Source organism: Puma concolor, chromosome C1 (assembly GCF_028749965.1).
Source record: "Puma concolor isolate L17-30 chromosome C1, mPumCon1.1.hap2, whole genome shotgun sequence".
Classification (NCBI taxonomy): Eukaryota; Metazoa; Chordata; class Mammalia; order Carnivora; family Felidae; genus Puma; species Puma concolor.
This window is the reverse complement of record NC_141674.1, coordinates 104986942-105013538: the sequence shown is the minus strand read 5'-3', so window position 1 is coordinate 105013538 and position 26597 is coordinate 104986942. Positions and strand designations below refer to the sequence as shown.

The 26597-nt window shown below is 50.6% G+C and overlaps 8 non-coding genes across 8 annotated transcripts; 4 read left to right on the top strand and 4 right to left on the bottom strand.

The window, feature by feature from the left end:
• Positions 1-4396: 4396 nt before the first annotated feature.
• On the bottom strand, positions 4397-4470 carry TRNAN-GUU (transfer RNA asparagine (anticodon GUU)). Its single transcript has one exon. It is a non-coding gene; the product is annotated as a tRNA-Asn (tRNA).
• A 518-nt stretch (positions 4471-4988) lies between these two features.
• TRNAH-GUG (transfer RNA histidin (anticodon GUG)) lies at positions 4989-5060 on the top strand. Its single transcript has one exon. It is a non-coding gene; the product is annotated as a tRNA-His (tRNA).
• A 2144-nt stretch (positions 5061-7204) lies between these two features.
• On the top strand, positions 7205-7276 carry TRNAE-UUC (transfer RNA glutamic acid (anticodon UUC)). The gene has a single exon. It is a non-coding gene; the product is annotated as a tRNA-Glu (tRNA).
• A 7498-nt stretch (positions 7277-14774) lies between these two features.
• Positions 14775-14845, bottom strand: TRNAG-CCC (transfer RNA glycine (anticodon CCC)). Its single transcript has one exon. It is a non-coding gene; the product is annotated as a tRNA-Gly (tRNA).
• Positions 14846-15512: 667 nt separating this feature from the next.
• On the top strand, positions 15513-15583 carry TRNAG-CCC (transfer RNA glycine (anticodon CCC)). Its single transcript has one exon. It is a non-coding gene; the product is annotated as a tRNA-Gly (tRNA).
• A 7503-nt stretch (positions 15584-23086) lies between these two features.
• On the bottom strand, positions 23087-23158 carry TRNAE-UUC (transfer RNA glutamic acid (anticodon UUC)). Its single transcript has one exon. It is a non-coding gene; the product is annotated as a tRNA-Glu (tRNA).
• Positions 23159-25302: 2144 nt separating this feature from the next.
• Positions 25303-25374, bottom strand: TRNAH-GUG (transfer RNA histidin (anticodon GUG)). Its single transcript has one exon. It is a non-coding gene; the product is annotated as a tRNA-His (tRNA).
• A 518-nt stretch (positions 25375-25892) lies between these two features.
• Positions 25893-25966, top strand: TRNAN-GUU (transfer RNA asparagine (anticodon GUU)). Its single transcript has one exon. It is a non-coding gene; the product is annotated as a tRNA-Asn (tRNA).
• The last annotated feature ends 631 nt before the right edge of the window (positions 25967-26597 follow it).

Genomic DNA, 26597 nt, shown 5'->3' with positions numbered 1-26597 from the left:
TTATTTGCCTGACAGAACGCAAAGAACACAAACCAGCTGCACCTGGGACCCGAGCCAAAGACGCGTAGGTGAGGCGTTTCAGGCTCCACCTAATGAGCCCATGGGGACACCAAAGGAGCCCGTCCCCGTGCCGTCGTCAGGACAGCTCTGGAGCTACTTCGGAAGTCGCCAAGTAGAGGGACTCCGCCCCTCCCCCCCGCTGAGAGCCGAGTCCGCACCTTACCCATCAGCAAACGAGGCTCAGAAAGAGAGCACGGCCTTGGCTCTGCAACACACACGGCTCCAGCTGGACTAGAGTGTGGCACAGGCCAGTCACCTTGTGGTCAGGGCCCAAGGGGTCGCTGAGGCTGGAAGAGGTGGTGAGCAGCAGGGCAAGGGCTGGGAGCCTTGTGCGGCTGCATTCAGCCCTGCGCCGCTGGGAATCGCCTCCGCTTGTGCTCTGTCCGCCTGGGAAATGTCACCTTGACTTTCAGGGTTTTCATCTGCAGGGGCCGAAGCAGGGATCCTGTGTGGGTGGATTCCCCGGGATCGGATCGGTGGGATGGGATTTGGATTTTTCACCGCTACTGCTCAGGTTCGATTCCAATCCAGGAGACTTTGTGGCGCTGTCTCCATACTTAGGATTTGCCTTTTCATCCCCCAGAGTCTGGTGTGCACCCAGGGACGCTTGCAGAAGTGGCTGTGCACTGAGCCCCTAAAATACGGGAGGTCAGGAGTCCGGGTCCTTGTAATGGCCAGGCTGGGAGAGGAGAGCTGGGATGAGAAGCCAGGCCAGCGGCTCCCTTCCATTCACCTCAGAAACCCAAGGTCTCACTTCAAGCATTTTCCTCTAAAGAGAACCTGGCACTTGACTTTGTCACTCCTTTCAAACAAACAAACAAACAAACAAACTTTGAAACATACCAAAACAGTTGCCAGAATGGTCACATCCTATATCCCTCACCCAGGTGCACCAGTTAACATTGCCCCACATTTGTTTTCTCATTCTCGCTCCACATGTACAGACAGGACTTGTGCAGTCATCTCCAGATGATTGTTTGGTCCGCGGTTGCTCCTTTGCCTTGGGCAGTGTCCCGCAGAACCAGCCTCTGCAGGACCTTTCCTCCAGGGCCAGGGGAGGGCTTTGTCCTCTGGAGGAGAGCCCTCCTGTTCCTTCAGGAAGCAGACACCTGTTCCCTTCAGGCTGTAGAGAAGCTTCAGGCAGGCAGGCGGTTGGTTCTTCGGCTCTCCTGGAGAGGGCAGGCCAGGCGTGTCCTGTGCTTGTAGGAACACGTCCAGGTTGTCGTGCCCCCAGCACCGGCTGCCCTCCGGACTCCTCCTGGTGGCTTTGGTGGGCAGTGGATCTAGGGTGAGCCTGAGCTCTAGAACCCCCCCACCCGGGGAGAGACCCTTCAGGGAAGTGCAGCTGCTGCCCCCTGGATCCTCCTGCCCTCCAGGCTCTCCTGCCCTGCAGGGATCTTCAAGGGTCCTGGCCCAACGGAAGGTGAAGGATCCTTTCCCCGTGGTGGGAGGATGAGGGGGAGCGGGTGGGAAAGTCTTCAAGGGGAAGGGGAAGTTTTCAAGAGCTTTCCAGGATTGTCTGCCTTGGCACTGTCAGGTAGGTGGCTGCCCTGTGATAATGGTGCTTGGTCTTATCTCGTCCTGTCCTTGAGCTTGTCCTGGCTCCACTCTGAGTCCAAGCAGACACAGGCAACCTGATTTGTGGTGTGTATTCAGTTGAGCCCCTTCCCCAAGTGGGGTAGTGACTGAGCTTCTATTTCCAGGACCCAAGGGGGGCGTGCAAGGACGCTATTGATGGGGTTTTGTCCCCCTCACCCTTTTCTTTCTCTGCCTCCGCCCTTCCTTCCTTCTCTTTCTTTTCTTTCTTTTTTTTAAAGATCAAGAGTCCCATGCTCTCCGGATTGAGCCAGCCAGGCACCCCTCCTACTTCCTTTCTTGCTGAATCTGTAACCCGGGAAAACAGACAAACAAAAAACCCTGTTTAGATGTAGATAAATTGCTCTCCGTGCACTCAGGTACAAGGGGAAAACATCAAGTGGATAGAAAGGATGAATCTCGAATACGTTTAAACACTTTAAAGGATTTTAATAATTTACATATAATGGCACAGAACATGTTTATATCATGTCATATTTCTAAAGAGGACTTTTTGTGTGCATCCGACTGGTTTAATAGTTGTGGCCTAAAAACTGTTTTATGTTGTCTTCCAGGTTTTCTAATAATATAGAAAATATTGGTAGATATATTCTAGTTTATACAGGTCTTGGATTTATTTTCTCTTCAAATTCCTGGTGACACTTAGCCACCTAAATTTCCTATATTGGTTTTACTGGCCCAATAAGCGCACTTCAATTCCAATAGTATTTAAGGAGTTTATACAATATGAAATTATGTGTTTCAGTACATTAAAGAGATCCTATAAGATTTGTAAATGGAGAGTAAGTCTTAGAAGTCTGGAACTCATAGTGACTTAATTATTCTTACAATATTTTGGGGTAAAGGTTTTTAGGTATTTTATATTTTTATATTCCACATGCATTTCTCCATTATGTGTCGAGTCAATTTGCAATTTTAAGATCTACTGTTATCTTTACATTCTTCCAATGATATTAAACTGAGTTAGGGGCGCCTGGGTGGCGCAGTCGGTTAAGCGTCCGACTTCAGCCAAGTCACGATCTCGCGGTCCGTGAGTTCGAGCCCCGCGTCGGGCTCTGGGCTGATGGCTCGGAGCCTGGAGCCTGTTTCCGATTCTGTGTCTCCCTCTCTCTCTGCCCCTCCCCCATTCATGCTCTGTCTCTCTCTGTCCCAAAAAAAAAAAAAAATAAAACGTTGAAAAAAAAAATTTAAACTGAGTTAATTAATGTATCATCTTAGCCTAGAACTTTTCTAATTAAGGGAGAAAAAACAAAACACTTTTAATATAATGCTGCTGCACATATTTAGACATCATATAGAGTAGCTGTGGGCAACAGGTTCAGAGGAGGTGTGGGGACCTTGAGGAGATATTGGTGAGGGTGAAAAACACATGCAACGTCTGCTCCAGGAAGTAAAGCGCTGTCAGGGAATGGTAGGGCAACTTTAAAAGATATGAGTGATCAGAGTTCCTGAAAAGACTGGGACTGGGGGTAAAGAAGCAATTTTTGAGGAGACAACAACAGAAGGACTTCCAGTCATTATAATGATTGTAAACCCACCGATCCAAGGAGCCGAATGAACATGACGAATGAGCACAAGAGACAGGAAGAAAACCGTATCTAGTCACATCATAATTGTATTGCTCAAATCCATGGAAAAAGAAAGCAAAAACAAAAACAACTGTGCAGAAGCACCCAGAGGAAAAAGACATGGTACGTACAGAACACAAAAAGTAAACGTGATGTCAGTTTTCTCCCCAGAAGCGGTGCAAGTGAGAAGGCAATGGAGCAGCATCAAAGTCAAGGTGGAATTCTATGCCTCCCCTCCAAAAAAGGCTTTCAGAAATGAAGGTGAATGACATTGGAAGACATACAAATGCTGAAAGACTACATCACCAGCAGAAATGTTAAATCCTCCAGGAAGGACACTGATACCAGATGGGAATCTGCATGTAGCCAAACGGATAAAGGACAACAGAATGGTAACCGCATGGGGAAAAATTTATATATATATGAATATATTACATACACACACACATACATATATATACATACATACGCACACATGTATACGTATATATACATATATGTGCACCCACACACATATGGTTTTTAAATTATTATTTAAATCTCTGAAAAAAACGTGGAGCAGATGAAACGAAAGTGATAACGATGGGTTTTGGGCTTTCTAACATGCAAAGTGAAACGCGTGATAGCTGCAGCCTAAAGGTGGGCAGGGGAGTAATGGGAAGAGGCATGGGATCACTTGGAGGGAAGCTGGCAAGTTACAGATGTATATGTTATGAAGCCCAAAGCAGTAGCTGAAATAACAAAAGAAAGAGTGATAGGCGATAAGCCCACGGGGCGGGGAAGTCGGATCATACAAAAACCATGTAAACGCTACGTTATTAGAGCAATTGCTCTTCTAGGACTCTACCCTGTAGAGAAATGTTGGTACAAGTGACCAAAGATGTGTACAAGAATGAGGACTAAAGCAGTGTTTGTAACCATAAAATTCTAGAACCAACTTAATGTAAAGAATCTAAGGAAGGGGCTAAATAAATACTAGCACAAACAAAGGGTGGAAGAAACTGCATTGTTGGAAGGCATTCAGAGGGTTCTACTCTTTCGAGGACTTCTGGATTCCCAGCGACCGGTTCTCCTCCAGAGCTCTCCCGCTCTCATCCGTGAGGACCTTAGGTCCTCTGGCTGTGCTGTGCGCGAGTGCCAAACGCTTTCTACGTTCTAGAAAAGAACTACCGCGTCCCTGGGTGGGCTCGAACCACCAACCTTTCGGTTAACAGCCGAACGCGCTAACCGATTGCGCCACAGAGACCTTCGGGAGAGGAGGCCCCGCCCACAGCCCGATAGAGAGCACAGAAGGCCCTCAACGCTAGGAGGAGCCACCCGCCTTCTGTCTGAGGCTAGCGGCGCCTGAGGGAAGCTGAACGCCGCTGGGCTCCCCGGACGGCTCTTCCCGTTTGTTCCGCCTTCACCCGGCCTTCGGCGGGGCCGCTGGGGCTCCCCTCGGCTGCGGTCGCTGTGGGGGAAGCTGGAGAGCCGGCGGGGTGGGGCGTGGTCCAAAGGGGCAAACGCCAAAAGAGAAGCGGGGGAGGCGTGGACGCGGACCACGAGACTTCCTAGGGCGCCTGTGCAGAGCCACCAGCCCAATCCGGGGACAAGGAGAATGGTTTTTGATGGTTTTTCTTCCTCGCGTGTCAGAATGGAGAAGAAGGGAAGGAGAATCCAAGGGCGGCCCGCAGTTGTCCGGGAACGAAGCAGCGCGGAAACTGGAATGACTTTGCGGCAAAAGTGCTCGAGCGCCGGCCGGGCTTGTCATCGGGCTGGTGGCGCGCCGTGATCGTATAGTGGTTAGTACTCTGCGTTGTGGCCGCAGCAACCTCGGTTCGAATCCGAGTCACGGCAGTATCTGGAGCACTCGCCGTTCCTCTCTTTTTACTTTGGGTTTCAACCTGCCCCGGCTGCGCCCCTTACCTGGGGGACAGAGAGGGCCCCGTGCTTTCCGCTGGCCACCCCGCGCCACCACGTCTTCACCCGAAGGGAAGGGAAGGAAAGGAAAACTCGCCACAGCACTAACCTGGCGACCTTCTCCGTTCCGTTGGACTCTGACCTCAAGTCAAATCAACTAAAGGGCTCATCTCCAGCGCCGCTCCAAAATGGCACAGTCCTCGATGCCCTCTACCTGTCCAGCAAGGAGCCTCATATGGTGGGCTCTAGTTGCTGCCAAACGGCGTCTCTGTGGCCCTCAAAATCTAAAGGGTCTGAAAGACCACACAAAAGGTTCCATCACCTAGGTGACACCTCCTCCATAGACCTGTTTGTCGGCTTGAACCTTGGCCCCTGCGAATCAATCTCTGCCTCCGCGGACTTTTTCCATTCTTGGCTCTCTATGATCCTCCTTAACCGTCCTCACGGTGAGCTCCCTCGTTACTTGCGGTGCGCTCGCAAGGCTTTTAAATGCCTTCGGGCAGCCGCTTTCCACGCCAAAAGGTATTCATCGGGATACCACCTGGAGTTGTGGTCGTGCCACATCTTTGTCAAGAGTGGGGGTGTCCCTCTCTTTATCATGTTGCCGTGCTGCTGGGAGTAGGGCTATCTCAATGTGACTTTAGTATCCATTTCTCTGAGGGCTGAAAATATTGAGCACTCGTTTACGTGCTATGTCGGCCTTGTGTATCTTCTTTTCCCGAGGATCTGTTTCATGTCTTTTACCCATCTAAAACACTTGAGTTGTTTGATTTTTTTCTTTTAATTAGCAGTTTGGGGGAGCTCCTCACACATTATAATGACAGGTTAGGGGGTTTGTATGCTTTCTCCCTTGCTTGCTTGCTTGCTTGCTTGCTTGCTGGTTTTGTCAGATGGGTTTTGTGAACACGTTCTCCCTGTCTGTCGCTTGCTGTTTTCATCGTCTTCCTGGGGTCTTTGGATGAGAAGATGTGGTTAATGTTGATGAAGTCTAGGTTATCATGTCTTTTCTTTTAGACGTATTTTCCCCCTGGGTCTTGTTTACTAAATCTTTGCCTACCACCTAGTCACAAAGTGTCCTCAAAAAGTGCTTTATACCTTTACCTTTTATGTTTTATGAGGCACCTCCAATTAACATTTGTGTGTACTGTGAGGTGGAAATAAAGCTGTTTCCCTCTCCCCCCCCCCCATATTGAACCTATTTCCTTTCTCCGTTGAACTGCTCTTCTTGAAAACGAATTCACCAGGTCAGCTGTGGGTCCATTTGTCTGTGTGTGTCTCCCGATGCCACTGGCACATTGCACGGTACTATAGGGGCTCAGAGTAAGTCTTCAAGTCCGGTAGCGTAAGCCACACCACCCACACAACCACCCGTTTTGTTCTTTTTCACACAGTGCAATACACTTGAGACGTGTAACAACTTATGTAACCAACACGCAGGTCCAGACCTGCCGTCACTTCATCCCGCTCACTTCCGTGTGGGACACAGGATTCCCCCCCCCCCCCCCCCCAGACGTAGCGGTTACCCCCCGGTGGTCAAAGATCCTCTGATGTACCCCACCCTCCGGGGAGAAGGAATCTCCAGTTGTCTGCGGGGCCGCTGAACAGGCCAAATGTCCGGTGGGCACGCTGCAGGGGCAGCAGGCTGTAGGGCGGGGCGGGACCCGGAATCCAGTCGTTCAGGGCCGCCGGGTCTTCCTTGAAAGCCGTCTCGGTCCGCGCGCCGCCTCCGTCGCTGCGTCCCTCGGAGTCCTTTGGGGGATGTTGAGGACCGCGGGGTCTCACGCCGGGCGGGGTCCGCCCCTCGCGCCCCCTCACGGCGACCTCGCATCCGCACGCGGCCGCCTCGCGAAGGCGAGACTCCCGGGCAGCTCTGGGGTGCGGCCCGGACCCGGCCACTTGTGGACCTGCCAGCCCTCGGCGTCTCCTGCGGGCTCTTGCTTTGGAGAGAGCGGGGAGGGAAGGTCCTTAGGGAAGGACTCCTGGGAGGACGGATGAGCTCCCAGAAAGCCCGAGGCCTTCCAGAGCGCAGGGGGAAACTGTCACTCTGGTGAGAAGCAAGGAGAAGGAAGGGCTCCGTCGGTTTCCTGGTGGTCTAGTGGCTAGGATTCGGCGCTTTCACCGCCGCGGCCCGGGTTCGATTCCCGGTCAGGGAAGCGGGGCTTTTCTTTGGCTTTTGGTTTTGTAGGTTGGTTGTTGGGCTTTGGTTTTTTGGTTTTTTTGGTGCCCCAATCTTCCTTTCATCCCCGGAGCTGTGCTGGCCGTCATCTGCGCTGCGCACCGCACCGACTCTTCCTTCACCTTCAGCGCTCCGGGGAAAGGACGCCAGGCCGCTCTACACGGCGCACTGTGCTTGCTGGGCTCCAAGTCAGCCGCCCCCAGGAGTGGCCTCAGAGGGCGACTAAGCATCTGGCTTGGGTTCACACTGTCGTGCAGAGGTTCAGATTCCTGTGGGGCCGCCCCAGGGACGCAGATCCGACCGAGTTCTGGAGGCCAAGCACGTCGCGGTGTTGCTGTGGACCCCTGGACACCGGCTGGTGGGCCGAGCCTCTCAGCTCAGTCCGCGCGTAAAAGGCTTACTTGGCGTTTGGGAGAGGTGCCTGGACGCGATACCCTCCCGGCCTGAGAGGCAGGGGAGGGGAGCGGTGGGAGGGGAACGGGTCCTCCTGGAAGGCTGTCCCATTCGCAGACTAAGCGGTCTAGCGAGGTGATGTGAAGTGACCCAACAAAGGCAGCATGTCAAGTGCGCACAAAATGGAAAACTGTTGTCGCTGCCGTAAGCCGGGGTAGGAGTGAGCATCAACACCAGGATGTCAAAACGATGACATCACAGTCAAATCCGTTTCTACAAGGGCTGTTGCATTTAACGCCCCCGTAGACTCTATACACCAGGCCCTGGGCACGTTTTCCTTTTTCCCTTCGATACCGGCTCCGAAGACCTGTTGGGGTACATGCGATGTCCACTGTGAGGCACGAGGAGAGCGAGCGAGGGCAGGGGGAGTTGCTGCCGACCTGGACTGCAGAGGCGGCAGCGCAGGGACCGCGGGTCGGTGGGTGTGGAGCCGCTGCTGAGAGACCGACCGCTTAAGGGGTGGGGTGGGGGGCGGTTAGCGGGCAAGGGGTGGGAGCGGGGAGGTGGAGGGAGTCGCCTGAACTCTTTGCGGAGAGTGGTTTGGAAGAAGGGCGAGGGTTGGGGGGAGGGGGAGGGGGAGGGCGGTGACCCTGAGCGAACCAAGCGGGGACAGAAGTGTGCAGTGTGCTTGGCGAGCCCACGCTCACACCATAGGGGAGAGTCGTGGCCCCGAAGGTGGTCTTCCCGGAGCCGAGGCTCGGCTGTGGCCCTCCCGTTGTCCTGGCGCCTGCGGTGCCCTCAAGCGCAGCGAACTCAGCTGCCCCCCGCCTGTTGGTGGGGGACCGCTTTCGGTGGCCTCTCCATGTTCTCCCCCTGCTCTCTTAGGTGGTAGGACTACTTCCCTTGCTCCCGTGCCGGCCCGCCGGAGACGCTGTCCTCCAAGCCGGAGAAAATTGTCCCGTGCCTCTTCCTACCCCTCTTTCTTTAGCACCGACATTGCGCGGGGTCCAGAGAGCCCTTCCGGAAACCTTGGGGCTCACGTCCTCCCTCCCTCCCTTCCCCCACAGGCCTATACGAGGGGCAGGGGGTCCCAGAATCCCTTAACCCGGTAGGTGGGGGTTTTTTGTCTTTTGTTTTTGTTTTGGTTTGGTTTGGTTTTTTGACCCTGTGTACTTTGTGGCTCTTTCTCCGTAGCGTTGTCAAACCGAGGGCCAGAATTACCTTCTCTCCCTTTTGTTTGTACTCACACCCCGGGCTCATGCGCAGGGTGGCATCAAGTGACCGCTTTTTAGGAGACTGCCTGGACGAAACATGGATGGTGTGTTGGAGGTGCAGAATATAACCTGGTGGGCAAGAGGCACCGCATGGTTCTCACAGGTTTCCCTTCTCTAGCGTGTCACACTCCAAGAGGTGCGGGATTTTTAAATTCATCCCTGCCATCTGGGTGATGCTGAAGGCATAGTTTTCAAAGTCAGAAAATACAATCTATTTCATGTTGGTTTAAGAGGTGCTTTTGGGGTGTGTGTGTGTGTGTGTGTGTGTGTGTGTGTGTGTGTGTGTGTTTCCTTAAGCTCAGTTGGTACCTTTAAAAACATAGAGCCTAAAGGCAGATGGCAAGCTTGCAGGTGCCAGCACAAAAAGTGAAAATAGAGGCATCAAAGCTCCTTACGTTCCTAGGTGGATTGCCAAGATAGCTTCTTTTGTCTTCTGTTCGGGGACCTTGAGAGCGAGGAACACGGAAGACACAGACGCTTTCAGTCCCAGGCTCACTTGAGAAGTATTAGAGGAGGTCCCCACTACATTAAGGTGGGACCCTAAAGTCCTAAGCCCTTGGGGGTAGGAGTGATGCCATCTAGTCCTGCTGCATCACTCCTACCCCTGCAAGTCCCGGGGCTCTTTGGACAAGGAAGGCAGCCTTGGCTCTACAAGCAGTATAAGGAAAAGGAAAGTTTAAAAAGCCCATGAGAATGAATGAATGAATGAATGAGCGAGCGAGCAAGCAAGCAAGCAAGCAAGTGGCGGCTGGCTGGCTCACTGGGTAGGGCAGGTGACTCCTGATGCTCGGGGTTGTAAGTTACGGCCCCACAGAGGTTACTTAAAAATAAAATCTTTAAAAGTACAATAAAATAAGGGCATCTGGGTGGCTCAGTCAGTTGAGCGTCCGACTTTGGCTCAGGTCATAATCTCACAGTTTGTTGGTTCAAGCCTCATGTCGTTCTTTGCACTGACAGTGTGAGAGGCCTGGTTAGTATTCTCTCTGTCTCTGTCTCTGTCTCTCTCTCAAAAATGAATACACATTTAAAAAAAAAATAGAATAAAATAAAAGGCCCATGAGGAAACTGTGGCCATGGGCCTGACCTCTAGTGGATTTAGCTTTGAGTACACATAGCCTGGGTAGTCTGGGAAGCCTTAGGACGCCAAGTTGGTGTGGTCTGTTCCCTAGCCAGTAACAAACCCCAAGGGCCTGCCACAGGGGAATATATTCAAAGGAGAACGTACTCATCCGAGGGCTGTAGAGGGCTATAGAGGTACCTACCTTCCAATAACACTTCCAGAGAATCAGCTAGCATCTAGAACTCAGTTATAAGACATAAGAACAAAATCTCATGGATCTAGAATTTTAGAGATGCTTCTATCAATCCTCGTATCAAATCAGACATGAAGATGGAAATTAGGAAATATTCTGAGTCAAACAAAACTGAAAATACTGCATCTCCTGCACAAGGTGTGGTGAAACCAGTCTTCAGGGGACAATACACAGCCTTAAGTGTAAATCGAGACAGTTAGGGCTGATTGCTAATGAGCTAAATCTCCATCTCAAAGAGTTACAGAAAGAATAACAACAACAAGGGCAGGTAGGAGCAGAAATTATATACAAAAGCAGGACTTTGAAAATAAGAAACAAAGTTAAAAAATAAATACAAAGAAAAAAGAAAATTAGAAATAAATATACAAAAGAGAAAAGTCAATGGTTGGATCTTTGAAAAACACTACTCTGCTAAAACTGGGAGGAGGGAAGAAGGAAGTCACTACTACTGAACTGGTAGACTTAAGGAAACAATAAATGGATATTATAAACACATATATACCAACCAATTAAAAGACTTAAGGGAAATGTATGTCTTGTAGTAATGATTTGCGCGGAGGGCGGGGGGAGGACTAGTCCTACAACCTTAAAAAAAAATTTTTTTTTAGAATTCAAAAATCTTCCTGCAAAGAAAGCTGAAGGACCAAAAAAGTTCATTCGAAAAAATGACTCCAAAGCCCAGAAATTTTAAAAGCGTCAAAAGATGGCAGAATTCCCCAACTTATTTTTATGAGTTTGGATTGAAACCAAAAACTTCCCAAAAGGCAACATGAAAAACAGAATTACAGGCCTGACTTATTGCTGAGTATACATAGCTACAAACATTCTTCAAAATATTGAATCTAGCTAGCTAGCTAGCTAGCTAATGTTTATTTTTGAGAGAGAGAGAGAGAGAGAGAGAGAGAGAGAGAGAGAAAACACGGGTGGGGGGAGGGGCAGAGAGAGAGGGAGACACAGAAGGCACAGAGCCCCAGCAGGGCTGGAACCCACCAACCCTGAGATCATGAGCTGAGCTGAAGTCGGACGCTTAACCAACTGAGCCACCCTGGACTCCCTGATTCCAGATGTATATTTAAAAATATGTTATGACAAAAATTGGTCTTAATCTAGGAAAACAGGTGATAATCATTAGAAAATAAATTAAGGGGCACTTGGGTGGCTCAGTCGGTTAAGTGCCCCACTCTTGATTTCAGCTCAGGTCATGATCTCAGGGTTTGTAACATAGAACCCGAGTTGGGCTCTGTGCTCACAACTCGCAGTGCTGAGCCTGGTTGGGATTCTCTCTCTCCCTCTCTCTCTCTGCCCTTCCCCTGCTCCCATGTGCTCCTGTTCAGCCGCTCTGTCTCTGTCTCTGTCTCTGTCTCTCTCTCTCTCTCTCTCAAAATAAATAAACTTAAAAAGAAAATAAATTAATTCATCATATTAACAACTTAAAGGAGGAAAATCGTAATCACTAAAACACAGAAAAGGTGTTTGAAGAAATTCATTATCAGTTTATGATTTTTAAAAACCTCTTAGCCTAACAGGAATAGAAGAGAACAGCCCTAATCTGCTTAAGGGTAGCTTCCAAACCAAAAACAAACAAAACACCTTCAGCACACATTACAGTTGATGATAAAATACTGATCTGTCCTCTCCCCTCCCCCCCTTACCCGGTCAGGAACCATCAGAAAGCAGACGAATAGGCCACCTTGACCAGTTCTCTTCACCACTGTCATGGAGATCTTAGCCAGTGAGAAAAGGCAAGAAAATTGATGAGAAATGAAAAATGAAAAATGAATACTATCATTATTGGCATACATGAAATAAACTGCTGAAACTATAAAGAGAATTGAGTGTATTTTTGGTACATACACAAAATCAGAGAAAGGGGGCTATGATGAGGATTCAGAAAACGAAGGTATTGAAAACAGTATCAATGTTCAATGATCATAGCATATCATAATTCAATCCCAGGTACTGGGGTGGTGGTGGGGGGTGGGGGAATATGATCCCTACCTCCACCATAACCCAAATCATTTCAATGTGGACCGGACACCGAAATGTGAAATGAACTCACAAGGGATTCCAGTTGCTATTAACGTAGCAGCGTATTCCTGTGATCTCAAATCTCAAGGGTAAGCAAGGATTTAAGAAATAAGACAAAAAGATGAATTCTTAGTGACGAGGCTGATCAAGTGGACTACCTCAAGAATCTCTGCTCACCAAAGCACAGAATCAAGGGTAAAAAGTCAAGTCACAATTTGAGCGAATATACTTGGCAGCCAAAGAGATTTAATGACTGCTTGCAAAACAAGAGGAAAAAGACCGACCTATAGAAAAGTCACCACGGTGGGGGGTGGGGGGAAACCTTATAGGAGAAAATTCAAGTGGCTAACAAACGTGTAACGGTGCTCCAATTCATAACCAGTAAGGGCTTTACAAAGGAAACCCCAATGAGAGAACATTACAGACAGGCAAATAACACCACTACTAATTAAATGGGGGTAGGGGACTAGGTAGAAGGTTCTGACCTGGTAAAGCATGGGAGTAAAGGGCTAATACTATTTTACTTCTTCATCTGTGTGCGGGTTACACAGGTGTGTACATTACAATCAGTTGTTATGCTGTACACGCAGATTCTGTGCATTTTATGTATCTTACAATTTTTCAACACCCCTCCTCACACACACCCTGATGAATCCTATGAACAGAGAGAAGGTGGTTGAGATTCCAAGATTTTGTTTCACGAAGAAAGGTGAAACCACATGCCTCCAAGGACATCCCTATGCAGACCAGATCCATGAAGTTGAGTTTTGGGTTGATGTGAAGTCAAAGAGTACTCTCCCAGAGCCAACCGTGATGGAAAATAATCTGTGAAGGCTAAATGCCTTTAGTTGTGTCATTTGAACACTCTGAAAAGGCTGTAGGCGGGAGCCATAACGTTTCAGATCTCTCCTCTGCTGTCTCATTGCTTAATTCACAACCCACAGCTCCTTTTTTCTCCTCTCCTTTAAGCTCTCCAAAATATTCTCTTGCAGTCCTGCCCTTGTGGGGTCTCCTCCCCCCCCCCCCCCCCCCCCCGCGCCTTTCCTATATCTTCTTCATTGAAGATGGAGGCAAGAAGAGGGGGAGGAGGAGGAGACCGCCTGAAAACGGAACAAGTTTCTCACAGGCCCAGGAGAGGGTAAGGCAGGGAGGCAAAGACATGTATTTTGTTTGTTTGTTTGTTTGTTTGTTTCCTTCCCAGCTAACAGTCAAGGGGAATTTTGAGGGGTTGTTACAGGCTCTAACATCTTTACTCCATCCAGCAGGTAAGTCATCAGTTTCCTTTATGTAAATCAGAACTCCTCCTCCCTCCCCAGGCCCCACCCTTAGATCCTCATTCCTGTTGACAGAGAAAATTGTGTGTCACAGCTCAGAATTTATTCGTTAAAATTTCAGATTTCCAAGAATCTAAAAATAATGACTAAAACGACTTCAATGGTTCCAACACAGTATGGCCATCGTTCTGCCCTCAAAAGTAGAAAGACAGCCTCAGAATAACAAAACTCTTGAAATTGAATAAATCAAGTTTAGTTTTAAAACGGAAAGGGCGGGGGGAACTCCTCCCCCCCCCCCCCAAATCTTCGATTTTAAGCTACTGTTAGAGGAATCCGCCAGAGATTTTTCGGATGAAAATTAATCACCCGCAGTCTCCAACGCAGTCACGCACTTAGTGCCCTCAAATGGGAATCCTTTCGAAGGAGCGTCCAAGAGGTAGAAAACAAACCCGGATCTACAGTTCCCAGAGTCTTCAGTTCTTTTCCCCTTATTAAAAGTCTACTTTAAGGGCTAACACCTGTTGGGGCGCACTGCCAGGCACGCGGCATCCTCGCCGGAACGGCCACGCGCCCGCGGGACGCGCGCAGGCGGCGGCGGCTGATGACCTGAACCCACGCGTTTACAGCAGCTCCACGCGGGTCCACGCGGGTTCCTCCCTACCAGCCTCCACCTTTATTCAGGCTCAAGGGTGTCTGCAAGGCCCCGCGACTGCTGTCCTCCCGAGACACTTTGGTGTCTCGATCCTCGCTCTGCACTGAGACGTGGCCCGGCGGCCAACCCAAGGCCCAGCACGGGCATCGGTGACCTGGTGGCTCTTTGGGTTCCGCGGCTCCCCCAGGGCGAGGCTGAAGGTAACTGTGGTCTTAGATCCAAAGAGTCTAAACCGCAGACCCCGCGGTGTCACCTGCGGGGGGCGGGGGGCGGGGGGAAGAAAGGTACCAACCCGGGAGCGAGCTGGTCGCCGCGCGGCACGCCAAATGCACTTACGCATTTAGACACAACCCCAGTGTAGGTCGACTGCTTAGTCAAGCTTTCTGCTCAGAAGCCACCCTGCGGAGTTTGGTTCTCATTTTCCTACTCCTGGAAGCCAGAATCACGAGATGCTCGGACTTGCCTTGTGCAACAGGTAAAACAAAGAGGAGGCGCCTCCTGAAGCGAGAGGGGGCGCGGCCAAAAGGAAAGCAGGGTAGGATGCATTGGCCGGGAATCGAACCCGGGTCTCCCGCGTGGGAGGCGAGAATTCTACCACTGAACCACCAATGCTTCGCTCTGGGCCAGGTGCGTGATGGGTCTGTGGAAACAACCTCCAGAGCGACTCCCAGCTAGGGCGCCGGGCGATTTCAAAGGTTCCAGAACAGGTTTACGCGGTCGTCTTTGCAGCACGGAGCTAACTCACCCACAGGCACTCGAAGCAAAGGCTTCAGAAGGAGACTTCCATCCAACACAATTTCAAAATAAACTGTTTCGTCGGCTCACACCACAACTCTGAGAAAGGCTCTTCCCGACTGGCCAACAGACCCCGGCAGGAGAACGCCGGAAAGTCATCTTACTGCCTAAGCTGGCAAGTCACATTACTTTCTCAGACTGTCTAGAGTGACATGTTGGAGGTTGACGGTGGAAGGTTCAGGGTCATCATCAAGGGGTCTGGATGACTTTCCGGCGTTCTCCTGCCGGGGTCTGTTGGCCAGTCGGGAAGAGCCTTTCTCAGAGTTGTGGTGTGAGCCGACGAAACAGTTTATTTTGAAATTGTGTTGGATGGAAGTCTCCTTCTGAAGCCTTTGCTTCGAGTGCCTGTGGGTGAGTTAGCTCCGTGCTGCAAAGACGACCGCGTAAACCTGTTCTGGAACCTTTGAAATCGCCCGGCGCCCTAGCTGGGAGTCGCTCTGGAGGTTGTTTCCACAGACCCATCACGCACCTGGCCCAGAGCGAAGCATTGGTGGTTCAGTGGTAGAATTCTCGCCTCCCACGCGGGAGACCCGGGTTCGATTCCCGGCCAATGCATCCTACCCTGCTTTCCTTTTGGCCGCGCCCCCTCTCGCTTCAGGAGGCGCCTCCTCTTTGTTTTACCTGTTGCACAAGGCAAGTCCGAGCATCTCGTGATTCTGGCTTCCAGGAGTAGGAAAATGAGAACCAAACTCCGCAGGGTGGCTTCTGAGCAGAAAGCTTGACTAAGCAGTCGACCTACACTGGGGTTGTGTCTAAATGCGTAAGTGCATTTGGCGTGCCGCGCGGCGACCAGCTCGCTCCCGGGTTGGTACCTTTCTTCCCCCCGCCCCCCGCCCCCCGCAGGTGACACCGCGGGGTCTGCGGTTTAGACTCTTTGGATCTAAGACCACAGTTACCTTCAGCCTCGCCCTGGGGGAGCCGCGGAACCCAAAGAGCCACCAGGTCACCGATGCCCGTGCTGGGCCTTGGGTTGGCCGCCGGGCCACGTCTCAGTGCAGAGCGAGGATCGAGACACCAAAGTGTCTCGGGAGGACAGCAGTCGCGGGGCCTTGCAGACACCCTTGAGCCTGAATAAAGGTGGAGGCTGGTAGGGAGGAACCCGCGTGGACCCGCGTGGAGCTGCTGTAAACGCGTGGGTTCAGGTCATCAGCCGCCGCCGCCTGCGCGCGTCCCGCGGGCGCGTGGCCGTTCCGGCGAGGATGCCGCGTGCCTGGCAGTGCGCCCCAACAGGTGTTAGCCCTTAAAGTAGACTTTTAATAAGGGGAAAAGAACTGAAGACTCTGGGAACTGTAGATCCGGGTTTGTTTTCTACCTCTTGGACGCTCCTTCGAAAGGATTCCCATTTGAGGGCACTAAGTGCGTGACTGCGTTGGAGACTGCGGGTGATTAATTTTCATCCGAAAAATCTCTGGCGGATTCCTCTAACAGTAGCTTAAAATCGAAGATTTGGGGGGGGGGGGGAGGAGTTCCCCCCGCCCTTTCCGTTTTAAAACTAAACTTGATTTATTCAATTTCAAGAGTTTTGTTATTCTGAGGCTGTCTTTCTACTTTTGAGGGCAGAACGATGGCCATACTGTGTTGGAACCATTGAAGTCGTTTTAGTCATTATTTTTAGATTCTTGGAAATCTGAAATTTTAACGAATAAATTCTGAGCTGTGACACACAATTTTCTCTGTCAACAGGAATGAGGATCTAAGGGTGGGGCCTGGGGAGGGAGGAGGAGTTCTGATTTACATAAAGGAAACTGATGACTTACCTGCTGGATGGAGTAAAGATGTTAGAGCCTGTAACAACCCCTCAAAATTCCCCTTGACTGTTAGCTGGGAAGGAAACAAACAAACAAACAAACAAACAAAATACATGTCTTTGCCTCCCTGCCTTACCCTCTCCTGGGCCTGTGAGAAACTTGTTCCGTTTTCAGGCGGTCTCCTCCTCCTCCCCCTCTTCTTGCCTCCATCTTCAATGAAGAAGATATAGGAAAGGCGCGGGGGGGGGGGGGGGGGGGGAGGAGACCCCACAAGGGCAGGACTGCAAGAGAATATTTTGGAGAGCTTAAAGGAGAGGAGAAAAAAGGAGCTGTGGGTTGTGAATTAAGCAATGAGACAGCAGAGGAGAGATCTGAAACGTTATGGCTCCCGCCTACAGCCTTTTCAGAGTGTTCAAATGACACAACTAAAGGCATTTAGCCTTCACAGATTATTTTCCATCACGGTTGGCTCTGGGAGAGTACTCTTTGACTTCACATCAACCCAAAACTCAACTTCATGGATCTGGTCTGCATAGGGATGTCCTTGGAGGCATGTGGTTTCACCTTTCTTCGTGAAACAAAATCTTGGAATCTCAACCACCTTCTCTCTGTTCATAGGATTCATCAGGGTGTGTGTGAGGAGGGGTGTTGAAAAATTGTAAGATACATAAAATGCACAGAATCTGCGTGTACAGCATAACAACTGATTGTAATGTACACACCTGTGTAACCCGCACACAGATGAAGAAGTAAAATAGTATTAGCCCTTTACTCCCATGCTTTACCAGGTCAGAACCTTCTACCTAGTCCCCTACCCCCATTTAATTAGTAGTGGTGTTATTTGCCTGTCTGTAATGTTCTCTCATTGGGGTTTCCTTTGTAAAGCCCTTACTGGTTATGAATTGGAGCACCGTTACACGTTTGTTAGCCACTTGAATTTTCTCCTATAAGGTTTCCCCCCACCCCCCACCGTGGTGACTTTTCTATAGGTCGGTCTTTTTCCTCTTGTTTTGCAAGCAGTCATTAAATCTCTTTGGCTGCCAAGTATATTCGCTCAAATTGTGACTTGACTTTTTACCCTTGATTCTGTGCTTTGGTGAGCAGAGATTCTTGAGGTAGTCCACTTGATCAGCCTCGTCACTAAGAATTCATCTTTTTGTCTTATTTCTTAAATCCTTGCTTACCCTTGAGATTTGAGATCACAGGAATACGCTGCTACGTTAATAGCAACTGGAATCCCTTGTGAGTTCATTTCACATTTCGGTGTCCGGTCCACATTGAAATGATTTGGGTTATGGTGGAGGTAGGGATCATATTCCCCCACCCCCCACCACCACCCCAGTACCTGGGATTGAATTATGATATGCTATGATCATTGAACATTGATACTGTTTTCAATACCTTCGTTTTCTGAATCCTCATCATAGCCCCCTTTCTCTGATTTTGTGTATGTACCAAAAATACACTCAATTCTCTTTATAGTTTCAGCAGTTTATTTCATGTATGCCAATAATGATAGTATTCATTTTTCATTTTTCATTTCTCATCAATTTTCTTGCCTTTTCTCACTGGCTAAGATCTCCATGACAGTGGTGAAGAGAACTGGTCAAGGTGGCCTATTCGTCTGCTTTCTGATGGTTCCTGACCGGGTAAGGGGGGGAGGGGAGAGGACAGATCAGTATTTTATCATCAACTGTAATGTGTGCTGAAGGTGTTTTGTTTGTTTTTGGTTTGGAAGCTACCCTTAAGCAGATTAGGGCTGTTCTCTTCTATTCCTGTTAGGCTAAGAGGTTTTTAAAAATCATAAACTGATAATGAATTTCTTCAAACACCTTTTCTGTGTTTTAGTGATTACGATTTTCCTCCTTTAAGTTGTTAATATGATGAATTAATTTATTTTCTTTTTAAGTTTATTTATTTTGAGAGAGAGAGAGAGAGAGACAGAGACAGAGACAGAGACAGAGCGGCTGAACAGGAGCACATGGGAGCAGGGGAAGGGCAGAGAGAGAGAGGGAGAGAGAGAATCCCAACCAGGCTCAGCACTGCGAGTTGTGAGCACAGAGCCCAACTCGGGTTCTATGTTACAAACCCTGAGATCATGACCTGAGCTGAAATCAAGAGTGGGGCACTTAACCGACTGAGCCACCCAAGTGCCCCTTAATTTATTTTCTAATGATTATCACCTGTTTTCCTAGATTAAGACCAATTTTTGTCATAACATATTTTTAAATATACATCTGGAATCAGGGAGTCCAGGGTGGCTCAGTTGGTTAAGCGTCCGACTTCAGCTCAGCTCATGATCTCAGGGTTGGTGGGTTCCAGCCCTGCTGGGGCTCTGTGCCTTCTGTGTCTCCCTCTCTCTCTGCCCCTCCCCCCACCCGTGTTTTCTCTCTCTCTCTCTCTCTCTCTCTCTCTCTCTCTCTCTCAAAAATAAACATTAGCTAGCTAGCTAGCTAGCTAGATTCAATATTTTGAAGAATGTTTGTAGCTATGTATACTCAGCAATAAGTCAGGCCTGTAATTCTGTTTTTCATGTTGCCTTTTGGGAAGTTTTTGGTTTCAATCCAAACTCATAAAAATAAGTTGGGGAATTCTGCCATCTTTTGACGCTTTTAAAATTTCTGGGCTTTGGAGTCATTTTTTCGAATGAACTTTTTTGGTCCTTCAGCTTTCTTTGCAGGAAGATTTTTGAATTCTAAAAAAAAATTTTTTTTTAAGGTTGTAGGACTAGTCCTCCCCCCGCCCTCCGCGCAAATCATTACTACAAGACATACATTTCCCTTAAGTCTTTTAATTGGTTGGTATATATGTGTTTATAATATCCATTTATTGTTTCCTTAAGTCTACCAGTTCAGTAGTAGTGACTTCCTTCTTCCCTCCTCCCAGTTTTAGCAGAGTAGTGTTTTTCAAAGATCCAACCATTGACTTTTCTCTTTTGTATATTTATTTCTAATTTTCTTTTTTCTTTGTATTTATTTTTTAACTTTGTTTCTTATTTTCAAAGTCCTGCTTTTGTATATAATTTCTGCTCCTACCTGCCCTTGTTGTTGTTATTCTTTCTGTAACTCTTTGAGATGGAGATTTAGCTCATTAGCAATCAGCCCTAACTGTCTCGATTTACACTTAAGGCTGTGTATTGTCCCCTGAAGACTGGTTTCACCACACCTTGTGCAGGAGATGCAGTATTTTCAGTTTTGTTTGACTCAGAATATTTCCTAATTTCCATCTTCATGTCTGATTTGATACGAGGATTGATAGAAGCATCTCTAAAATTCTAGATCCATGAGATTTTGTTCTTATGTCTTATAACTGAGTTCTAGATGCTAGCTGATTCTCTGGAAGTGTTATTGGAAGGTAGGTACCTCTATAGCCCTCTACAGCCCTCGGATGAGTACGTTCTCCTTTGAATATATTCCCCTGTGGCAGGCCCTTGGGGTTTGTTACTGGCTAGGGAACAGACCACACCAACTTGGCGTCCTAAGGCTTCCCAGACTACCCAGGCTATGTGTACTCAAAGCTAAATCCACTAGAGGTCAGGCCCATGGCCACAGTTTCCTCATGGGCCTTTTATTTTATTCTATTTTTTTTTTAAATGTGTATTCATTTTTGAGAGAGAGACAGAGACAGAGACAGAGAGAATACTAACCAGGCCTCTCACACTGTCAGTGCAAAGAACGACATGAGGCTTGAACCAACAAACTGTGAGATTATGACCTGAGCCAAAGTCGGACGCTCAACTGACTGAGCCACCCAGATGCCCTTATTTTATTGTACTTTTAAAGATTTTATTTTTAAGTAACCTCTGTGGGGCCGTAACTTACAACCCCGAGCATCAGGAGTCACCTGCCCTACCCAGTGAGCCAGCCAGCCGCCACTTGCTTGCTTGCTTGCTTGCTCGCTCGCTCATTCATTCATTCATTCATTCTCATGGGCTTTTTAAACTTTCCTTTTCCTTATACTGCTTGTAGAGCCAAGGCTGCCTTCCTTGTCCAAAGAGCCCCGGGACTTGCAGGGGTAGGAGTGATGCAGCAGGACTAGATGGCATCACTCCTACCCCCAAGGGCTTAGGACTTTAGGGTCCCACCTTAATGTAGTGGGGACCTCCTCTAATACTTCTCAAGTGAGCCTGGGACTGAAAGCGTCTGTGTCTTCCGTGTTCCTCGCTCTCAAGGTCCCCGAACAGAAGACAAAAGAAGCTATCTTGGCAATCCACCTAGGAACGTAAGGAGCTTTGATGCCTCTATTTTCACTTTTTGTGCTGGCACCTGCAAGCTTGCCATCTGCCTTTAGGCTCTATGTTTTTAAAGGTACCAACTGAGCTTAAGGAAACACACACACACACACACACACACACACACACACACACACACACACACCCCAAAAGCACCTCTTAAACCAACATGAAATAGATTGTATTTTCTGACTTTGAAAACTATGCCTTCAGCATCACCCAGATGGCAGGGATGAATTTAAAAATCCCGCACCTCTTGGAGTGTGACACGCTAGAGAAGGGAAACCTGTGAGAACCATGCGGTGCCTCTTGCCCACCAGGTTATATTCTGCACCTCCAACACACCATCCATGTTTCGTCCAGGCAGTCTCCTAAAAAGCGGTCACTTGATGCCACCCTGCGCATGAGCCCGGGGTGTGAGTACAAACAAAAGGGAGAGAAGGTAATTCTGGCCCTCGGTTTGACAACGCTACGGAGAAAGAGCCACAAAGTACACAGGGTCAAAAAACCAAACCAAACCAAAACAAAAACAAAAGACAAAAAACCCCCACCTACCGGGTTAAGGGATTCTGGGACCCCCTGCCCCTCGTATAGGCCTGTGGGGGAAGGGAGGGAGGGAGGACGTGAGCCCCAAGGTTTCCGGAAGGGCTCTCTGGACCCCGCGCAATGTCGGTGCTAAAGAAAGAGGGGTAGGAAGAGGCACGGGACAATTTTCTCCGGCTTGGAGGACAGCGTCTCCGGCGGGCCGGCACGGGAGCAAGGGAAGTAGTCCTACCACCTAAGAGAGCAGGGGGAGAACATGGAGAGGCCACCGAAAGCGGTCCCCCACCAACAGGCGGGGGGCAGCTGAGTTCGCTGCGCTTGAGGGCACCGCAGGCGCCAGGACAACGGGAGGGCCACAGCCGAGCCTCGGCTCCGGGAAGACCACCTTCGGGGCCACGACTCTCCCCTATGGTGTGAGCGTGGGCTCGCCAAGCACACTGCACACTTCTGTCCCCGCTTGGTTCGCTCAGGGTCACCGCCCTCCCCCTCCCCCTCCCCCCAACCCTCGCCCTTCTTCCAAACCACTCTCCGCAAAGAGTTCAGGCGACTCCCTCCACCTCCCCGCTCCCACCCCTTGCCCGCTAACCGCCCCCCACCCCACCCCTTAAGCGGTCGGTCTCTCAGCAGCGGCTCCACACCCACCGACCCGCGGTCCCTGCGCTGCCGCCTCTGCAGTCCAGGTCGGCAGCAACTCCCCCTGCCCTCGCTCGCTCTCCTCGTGCCTCACAGTGGACATCGCATGTACCCCAACAGGTCTTCGGAGCCGGTATCGAAGGGAAAAAGGAAAACGTGCCCAGGGCCTGGTGTATAGAGTCTACGGGGGCGTTAAATGCAACAGCCCTTGTAGAAACGGATTTGACTGTGATGTCATCGTTTTGACATCCTGGTGTTGATGCTCACTCCTACCCCGGCTTACGGCAGCGACAACAGTTTTCCATTTTGTGCGCACTTGACATGCTGCCTTTGTTGGGTCACTTCACATCACCTCGCTAGACCGCTTAGTCTGCGAATGGGACAGCCTTCCAGGAGGACCCGTTCCCCTCCCACCGCTCCCCTCCCCTGCCTCTCAGGCCGGGAGGGTATCGCGTCCAGGCACCTCTCCCAAACGCCAAGTAAGCCTTTTACGCGCGGACTGAGCTGAGAGGCTCGGCCCACCAGCCGGTGTCCAGGGGTCCACAGCAACACCGCGACGTGCTTGGCCTCCAGAACTCGGTCGGATCTGCGTCCCTGGGGCGGCCCCACAGGAATCTGAACCTCTGCACGACAGTGTGAACCCAAGCCAGATGCTTAGTCGCCCTCTGAGGCCACTCCTGGGGGCGGCTGACTTGGAGCCCAGCAAGCACAGTGCGCCGTGTAGAGCGGCCTGGCGTCCTTTCCCCGGAGCGCTGAAGGTGAAGGAAGAGTCGGTGCGGTGCGCAGCGCAGATGACGGCCAGCACAGCTCCGGGGATGAAAGGAAGATTGGGGCACCAAAAAAACCAAAAAACCAAAGCCCAACAACCAACCTACAAAACCAAAAGCCAAAGAAAAGCCCCGCTTCCCTGACCGGGAATCGAACCCGGGCCGCGGCGGTGAAAGCGCCGAATCCTAGCCACTAGACCACCAGGGAACCGACGGAGCCCTTCCTTCTCCTTGCTTCTCACCAGAGTGACAGTTTCCCCCTGCGCTCTGGAAGGCCTCGGGCTTTCTGGGAGCTCATCCGTCCTCCCAGGAGTCCTTCCCTAAGGACCTTCCCTCCCCGCTCTCTCCAAAGCAAGAGCCCGCAGGAGACGCCGAGGGCTGGCAGGTCCACAAGTGGCCGGGTCCGGGCCGCACCCCAGAGCTGCCCGGGAGTCTCGCCTTCGCGAGGCGGCCGCGTGCGGATGCGAGGTCGCCGTGAGGGGGCGCGAGGGGCGGACCCCGCCCGGCGTGAGACCCCGCGGTCCTCAACATCCCCCAAAGGACTCCGAGGGACGCAGCGACGGAGGCGGCGCGCGGACCGAGACGGCTTTCAAGGAAGACCCGGCGGCCCTGAACGACTGGATTCCGGGTCCCGCCCCGCCCTACAGCCTGCTGCCCCTGCAGCGTGCCCACCGGACATTTGGCCTGTTCAGCGGCCCCGCAGACAACTGGAGATTCCTTCTCCCCGGAGGGTGGGGTACATCAGAGGATCTTTGACCACCGGGGGGTAACCGCTACGTCTGGGGGGGGGGGGGGGGGGAATCCTGTGTCCCACACGGAAGTGAGCGGGATGAAGTGACGGCAGGTCTGGACCTGCGTGTTGGTTACATAAGTTGTTACACGTCTCAAGTGTATTGCACTGTGTGAAAAAGAACAAAACGGGTGGTTGTGTGGGTGGTGTGGCTTACGCTACCGGACTTGAAGACTTACTCTGAGCCCCTATAGTACCGTGCAATGTGCCAGTGGCATCGGGAGACACACACAGACAAATGGACCCACAGCTGACCTGGTGAATTCGTTTTCAAGAAGAGCAGTTCAACGGAGAAAGGAAATAGGTTCAATATGGGGGGGGGGGAGAGGGAAACAGCTTTATTTCCACCTCACAGTACACACAAATGTTAATTGGAGGTGCCTCATAAAACATAAAAGGTAAAGGTATAAAGCACTTTTTGAGGACACTTTGTGACTAGGTGGTAGGCAAAGATTTAGTAAACAAGACCCAGGGGGAAAATACGTCTAAAAGAAAAGACATGATAACCTAGACTTCATCAACATTAACCACATCTTCTCATCCAAAGACCCCAGGAAGACGATGAAAACAGCAAGCGACAGACAGGGAGAACGTGTTCACAAAACCCATCTGACAAAACCAGCAAGCAAGCAAGCAAGCAAGCAAGCAAGGGAGAAAGCATACAAACCCCCTAACCTGTCATTATAATGTGTGAGGAGCTCCCCCAAACTGCTAATTAAAAGAAAAAAATCAAACAACTCAAGTGTTTTAGATGGGTAAAAGACATGAAACAGATCCTCGGGAAAAGAAGATACACAAGGCCGACATAGCACGTAAACGAGTGCTCAATATTTTCAGCCCTCAGAGAAATGGATACTAAAGTCACATTGAGATAGCCCTACTCCCAGCAGCACGGCAACATGATAAAGAGAGGGACACCCCCACTCTTGACAAAGATGTGGCACGACCACAACTCCAGGTGGTATCCCGATGAATACCTTTTGGCGTGGAAAGCGGCTGCCCGAAGGCATTTAAAAGCCTTGCGAGCGCACCGCAAGTAACGAGGGAGCTCACCGTGAGGACGGTTAAGGAGGATCATAGAGAGCCAAGAATGGAAAAAGTCCGCGGAGGCAGAGATTGATTCGCAGGGGCCAAGGTTCAAGCCGACAAACAGGTCTATGGAGGAGGTGTCACCTAGGTGATGGAACCTTTTGTGTGGTCTTTCAGACCCTTTAGATTTTGAGGGCCACAGAGACGCCGTTTGGCAGCAACTAGAGCCCACCATATGAGGCTCCTTGCTGGACAGGTAGAGGGCATCGAGGACTGTGCCATTTTGGAGCGGCGCTGGAGATGAGCCCTTTAGTTGATTTGACTTGAGGTCAGAGTCCAACGGAACGGAGAAGGTCGCCAGGTTAGTGCTGTGGCGAGTTTTCCTTTCCTTCCCTTCCCTTCGGGTGAAGACGTGGTGGCGCGGGGTGGCCAGCGGAAAGCACGGGGCCCTCTCTGTCCCCCAGGTAAGGGGCGCAGCCGGGGCAGGTTGAAACCCAAAGTAAAAAGAGAGGAACGGCGAGTGCTCCAGATACTGCCGTGACTCGGATTCGAACCGAGGTTGCTGCGGCCACAACGCAGAGTACTAACCACTATACGATCACGGCGCGCCACCAGCCCGATGACAAGCCCGGCCGGCGCTCGAGCACTTTTGCCGCAAAGTCATTCCAGTTTCCGCGCTGCTTCGTTCCCGGACAACTGCGGGCCGCCCTTGGATTCTCCTTCCCTTCTTCTCCATTCTGACACGCGAGGAAGAAAAACCATCAAAAACCATTCTCCTTGTCCCCGGATTGGGCTGGTGGCTCTGCACAGGCGCCCTAGGAAGTCTCGTGGTCCGCGTCCACGCCTCCCCCGCTTCTCTTTTGGCGTTTGCCCCTTTGGACCACGCCCCACCCCGCCGGCTCTCCAGCTTCCCCCACAGCGACCGCAGCCGAGGGGAGCCCCAGCGGCCCCGCCGAAGGCCGGGTGAAGGCGGAACAAACGGGAAGAGCCGTCCGGGGAGCCCAGCGGCGTTCAGCTTCCCTCAGGCGCCGCTAGCCTCAGACAGAAGGCGGGTGGCTCCTCCTAGCGTTGAGGGCCTTCTGTGCTCTCTATCGGGCTGTGGGCGGGGCCTCCTCTCCCGAAGGTCTCTGTGGCGCAATCGGTTAGCGCGTTCGGCTGTTAACCGAAAGGTTGGTGGTTCGAGCCCACCCAGGGACGCGGTAGTTCTTTTCTAGAACGTAGAAAGCGTTTGGCACTCGCGCACAGCACAGCCAGAGGACCTAAGGTCCTCACGGATGAGAGCGGGAGAGCTCTGGAGGAGAACCGGTCGCTGGGAATCCAGAAGTCCTCGAAAGAGTAGAACCCTCTGAATGCCTTCCAACAATGCAGTTTCTTCCACCCTTTGTTTGTGCTAGTATTTATTTAGCCCCTTCCTTAGATTCTTTACATTAAGTTGGTTCTAGAATTTTATGGTTACAAACACTGCTTTAGTCCTCATTCTTGTACACATCTTTGGTCACTTGTACCAACATTTCTCTACAGGGTAGAGTCCTAGAAGAGCAATTGCTCTAATAACGTAGCGTTTACATGGTTTTTGTATGATCCGACTTCCCCGCCCCGTGGGCTTATCGCCTATCACTCTTTCTTTTGTTATTTCAGCTACTGCTTTGGGCTTCATAACATATACATCTGTAACTTGCCAGCTTCCCTCCAAGTGATCCCATGCCTCTTCCCATTACTCCCCTGCCCACCTTTAGGCTGCAGCTATCACGCGTTTCACTTTGCATGTTAGAAAGCCCAAAACCCATCGTTATCACTTTCGTTTCATCTGCTCCACGTTTTTTTCAGA